Source organism: Cebus imitator, unplaced genomic scaffold (genome assembly GCF_001604975.1).
Source record: "Cebus imitator isolate Cc_AM_T3 unplaced genomic scaffold, Cebus_imitator-1.0 Scaffold264, whole genome shotgun sequence".
NCBI classification, from domain to species: domain Eukaryota; kingdom Metazoa; phylum Chordata; class Mammalia; order Primates; family Cebidae; genus Cebus; species Cebus imitator.
The window spans coordinates 2574617-2580420 of NW_016107579.1; positions in this window are offsets into that span (position 1 = coordinate 2574617).

Sequence of the window (5804 nt, forward strand, 5' to 3'; positions counted from 1 at the left end):
TGATTACTTATTTATTAGTTCTCCCTTCAGACCAGAAGCTCTCAAACTTTTCTGGCCACCACATTCAAAGTAAGAAAGAGATTTTATATTGCAACCTATATTCACACTGATGCCCAAACACATAACCAAAGTTATAGTTTCAGGGTAAAATGCTTCTCTTCATGTTGTGTGATACACTCATATTTTCTAGTCTATTCCAGTTCCTTTTCTTTTTTGTCAAAATGCTAGTCATGATCCACCAAACTGACTTCACAACCCACTAAGTCACAATCCTAAGAATAAAAAATACTTGACTTGAGGGCAATGGCCACCTCTTGTGCCTAGCAAATCGTAAGTGAGCAATATATTTTTTTAAGTGAATGAAAATTTGGGGACTAATTTGCATTAATGTTTACGTTAGGAGGACAGAGATTAAGTGGTTTATAATATGCATAATCAGCACAAACTCTGATTATGCATATTATAAATGTGTTCCTAAGAACACACTTCTACATACACGTTACATTCTATAGACACAATTATAATGGATTTTTTTCAGATAATCTATACATGCTATACCAACTACACTATACATGCTGTTGATGTAACTTATTATTTCAGTCACAATCAAGGACTCACATATTTTAAATTCACATAATTAAAAATATGTTCAGCTGGGCGCAGTGGCTCACGCCTATAATCCTAGCACTTTGGGAGGCTGAGGCAGGCGGATCACAGGGTCAAGAGATCGAGATCATCTTGGTCAACATGGTGAAACCCCATCTCTACTAAAAATACAAAAATTAGCTAGGTGTGGTGGTGCATGCCTCTGGTGCCAGCTACTTGGGAGGCTGAGGCAGGAGAATCGTTTGAACTCAGGAGGCGGAGGTTGCAGTGAGCTGAGATCACGCCATTGCACTCCAGCCTAGCAACAGAGCAAGACTCTGTCTCAGAGAAAAAAAAAAATACATTCATCTGGGAAAAAGAAGTTATAAGCAGCAATGAACTCTTTTGGATATTAAAACTCACTACAAATTCCAGTAGCAAAACAGCCCTGTATTAGAGACCATAGCAACAGAATAACAGCCTCCGAAAATCCCTAATCCATAAAACCTATGAATGTTAGCTTGCATGGCAAAAGGGATTTTGCAGATGTGGTTAAGTTAAAGATTCTGAGATGTGGATATTATCCTGGATTATGTGGGTAGACACAATGCAATCACAAGGATCCTTATAAAAGGGAGGCGAGAGGATGAGAAAAGATGATGAGAGAGATTTGAAGATGCCATGATACTAGGTTTGAAGATGGTGGAAGGAGCCAGGAGCCAAAGGATGCAGGTGACTTCCAGGTGCTGGAAAAGGCATGGAAAGAAACTCTCCCCTACAGCCTCCTCAAGGAACACAGCTTGGCAGCCTATTTTGATGTCCAGAACTGTAAAATAATACATCTGTGCTCTTTTAAGCCACTAAAGTTATGGTAATTTTATTTGTTTGTTTTTTGATATGGAGTCTCACTCTGTTGCCCAGGTTGGAGTGTAGTGCCGTGATCTCCGCTCACAGCAACCTCCACTTCCTGGGTTCAAACAATTCTCCTGTCTCAGTATCCCAAGTAGCTAGGACTACAGGCATGTGCCACCACGCCTGGCTAATTTTTCGTATTTTTTTTTAGTAGAGATGGGTTTCACCATGTTGGCCAGGCTGGTCTTGAACTTCTGACCTCAGGTGATCCACCCACCTCAGCCTCCTAAAGTGCTGGGATTACAGGCATTAGCCACCACGCACAGCCAAAGTTATGGTAATTTGTTACAGCAGCAACAAGAAATGAAAATAGAGATGGAGTAAATAGCTCAATTGCATGAAATTAAAAAAAAAAAAGTCCAGATTAAAAAAAAAAAACTTTTGGGAATTTCCTATCTATCTGATAAAAGCAATTTTGTGCACACATGCACACACGTTTGTGTGTGTGTGTGTGTGTGTGTGTGTGTGTGTGTGTGTTCATTCCATAAGGTGGTATTAGGACAACTGGACAGTTATTTAAAACAAAAAAATAAATAAAGCTGCATCTCTATCCCCTTACACCAAAATTATTTCCCAGATAGCAGCAGAAGACCCATTAGCAATCCTGAGATCAGGATCATGGATTTTTAAGTATTTTAAATATAAAACTAAAAGTACTAGAAGAAAATATGGAATTTCTTTTTGGATTGTGAAAAATACAAAACCCAGAATGATAAGGAAGAGGTGGATTATAGTAGTAATAACTCTCACACAGTGAGTGCAATCAGTAGTCAATTTGGCAGCATTTATCAAAGCTAAACATGGCCATACACTTCAACCCAGCAATTGGATTTCCAGGAATTTGTGTTAAAGAAATCCTTTATTATGCATGAAATTTTATGATGAAAATGTTCTTTGGAGTATTATTTGTAACAGCAAAGCACTAGAAACAGCCCAATGCCTATTAATTAGAGAAAGTTAAATACATTATGGCTCAACCCTTAGAATGACATGTATCTATATGTTTTGTTAAGGGATGATTTCCACACACATTTGTAAGTGAAATATGGTATGATCCCTCGTGTGTAGGGAAAAGAGCTATAGGCTTAGCTTATATATTCAGAGAAAATTCTGGAAGTGTACGCAAGAACTGTCAATAGCGTCTACCTTTTGAGAGAGGGACTGAGAGTAGGAGGAAGTCTTAGATTTTTAAATTTTTACGTTTTTGGTAGATTTCCTGATATCAGGATTGGTAATGGGGCTTCTGCTATTCAGCAAGAAAGGAAGAAAAGGAAAGAATTGCTGAGAATAAAGAAGGATCTCTCCTTTATTTTCATGCTGACATGGTGACAAATCCAGGTCAACTGCCTCAGAGGTATATGGTGTAGGATTTTAAATTTTTTAAAGTATATTTAACACAGCTCTGTGATTAAAGGAAGCCCAAGCCACAGAATCCTGAACTTATTAGAAACATGTGTGACACCTCTTCACATATTTAAATTATTTAAATTTGCTTATTTTTGTTTTTAAGTTATGCATGAAGATTCCAGGCAGGTAAAAAGATGAAATTCTCCCTTAATTGACTAGCTAAGGCAGACAGTGTATCTAACTAAGGTCTCCTGTCGGGGACCAGGTTAGGATTCACATTTGATCAAAAGCCTAAATACCTTGTATGTCCCACCTCACCAGCGTAGGGGGCAAAATCAAGTCACTTTAAGTCATGTGCTTTTTGAAGTTAAAATTCATACCACTCTGAGCTCTACCTAGCAAGTAGAGTCCAACTTTCCTGCGAGGTTCTTCTCCCTAGATAGCCCCAGTGATCCCAGGGTTACTCATTTCTTCCAAATGGGTCCTCTCTAGTTACTGACAGTGGGTGGCTGATGAGTCAGCCACAGTGCCTAGTCAAAGCTGCTTCTCCACTGCTGCTGCCTGGGGTCACTGCCAAGGCCCATACAGGCAAGAACAAATCCCTGTTCCCTTCTGGCTGTAGTTACCCAGGGTTAAGAGAGGTCCTACCATCAACCACACAGTGCAAAAAGGCCAGTCCTCGCCTGCCAACATTCTCCAAGTGTGGATATAACCTTTGCTCTTACTCTCCCAAAGCACAGTCAAGGGCAGGGTGCAGACAAGGAAAAAAAATCAGTCAATAGTAGTGTCTGCCAATATCCTGTAATGTTTGAGGCCACTTTTAAATGAAAAAAAAAAAAAAAAAATTCTTGCTAACTTCCAACTGTTAAGCCCTTTGAATTATGTCTCTTAATTATGTAAACTTTAGGTAATAATTTCTTATTCTTATAGCTCATGTCTATAAAACTAAAACAATTTTAGAAATTAAATTCACAAAATTAAAAAGTTCAATTAATATTATGTCTGTAATGTGGTGAATGATATTTGTTGTTTTGCTGAAATTAAATTGTCCTTTGATATGAGAATATGGAACTCACTGCTATGGCATGCGCTTTTTGGCTTGGCATGCTTATAATTGACTTAATTATCCCAACATTCTTCTCTATTGGAATTTCTGTTAAACTTTTGTGCAGTGTACCGTAAGGATGCATGACCTTCACTTAGGAGAATGCTGTCCTTTCCACAAGAAGTATTCCATTCTTTTCCCATTAACCCCAGAAAATTAAATCTGTGGTTGGTGCCAAATACAAAATCAAGTGCAGTGTTTTGTTACAAGGTGGTCATCAAATGATCCAGCATAGCGACTAGAATATATGAACTTTAAAAAGAGCATAATTTAAGTAAGGGCAAAATATTTACATATTTTTGTAGAGAATTTGCAGATATATTTTCTTAGACTCCACTTTAAGGAACAGTAGTTTGTACCCTTGCTCCTCCAGGGTGGTTCAAAAGCCAGGGAGCTTATTAGAAAGAGTCTCCAGGCCAGGTGCAGTGGCTCACTCCTGTGATCCTAGCACTTTGGGAGGCCAAGGCAGGAAGATTGCTTGAGGCCAAGAGTGTTCGAGACAAGGCTGGGCAACACAGCGAGACCCTGTCTCTACAAAAAAAAAAGAAGAAAGAAATGCAGAGTCTCAGGGCCCACTCTGGACCTAAGGGATTACAACTTGCCGTTTAATAAGAGCCCAGGTGATCAGCATGTACATTAAAGTGTGAGATGTACTATTTTATTTCCCAATTCAGTTTTCTTTTTTTTTTGAGACGGAGTTTCGTGCTTGTTGCCCAGGCTGGAGTGCAATGGCACGCTCTCGGTTCACTGCAACCTCCGCCTCCCAGGTTCAAGCCATTCTCCTGCCTCAGCCTCCCAAGTAGCTGGGATTACAGGCATGTGCCACCACACTTGGCTAATTTTTTGGTATTTTTAGTAGACACAGGGTTCCCCATGCTGGTCAGGCTGGTCTCGAACCCCCAATCTCAGGTGATCTGCCTGCCTTGGCCTCCCAAAGTGCTGGGATTACAGGCGTGAACCACCATGCCCCGCCCCCAATTCAATTTTCAATCGGCCCATGTGAGGCTGGGGCACAGTTCAAAGCTCTCTCTCTCTCTTTTTTTAAGGACAATTACTGATTCTTCTTTTTCCAGGGTTGCAGGCAGGGAGATCCAAGGTGAACTCAGATTTTTTTAGGAATAATGATGAGTACTGGTAACTACAAAGGGTCCATTCTGGTGACTTGTAGGGGAAGTTCCACTCAGGAACTTTTGTGTCTTGCTTCACACCAGACACAAGACTACATATAAGCCAGGTGGCTTGCACCTGTAATCCCAGCTACACTGAAGGTTAAGGCAAGATGATCTCTTGAGCCCAGGAGTTGGAGACCAGCCTGGACAACACAGCAGGACAACATAGCGAGAACTTGCTTCAAAACAAAAATTACATATTGTAGCCAGGTGCGGTGGCTTATGCCTGTAATCCCAGCACTTTGGCAGGCCAAGGCTGGCAGATCACCTGAGGTCAGGAGTTCAAGACCAGCCTGACCAACATGGAGAAACCCCCATCTCTACTAAAAACACCCAAAATTAGCCAGGCGTGGTGGCTCATGCCTGTAATCCCAGCTACTTGGAAGGCTGAGGCAGGAGAATCGCTTGCACCTGGGAGGTGGAGACTGCAGTGAGCCGAGATCGTACCCTTGCACTCCAGCCTGGGCAACAAGAGTGAAACTCCATCTCAAAAAAAAAAAATTACATATTGTATGATTCCATTTATATGAAACATTCAGACAATTTCTTTTTTTTTGAGACGGAGTTTCACTCATGCTACCCAGGCTGGAGTGCAATGGCACGATCTCGGCTCACCGCAACCTCCGCCTCCTGGGTTCAGGCAATTCTTCTGCCTCAGCCTCCTGAGTAGCTGGGATTACAGGCAC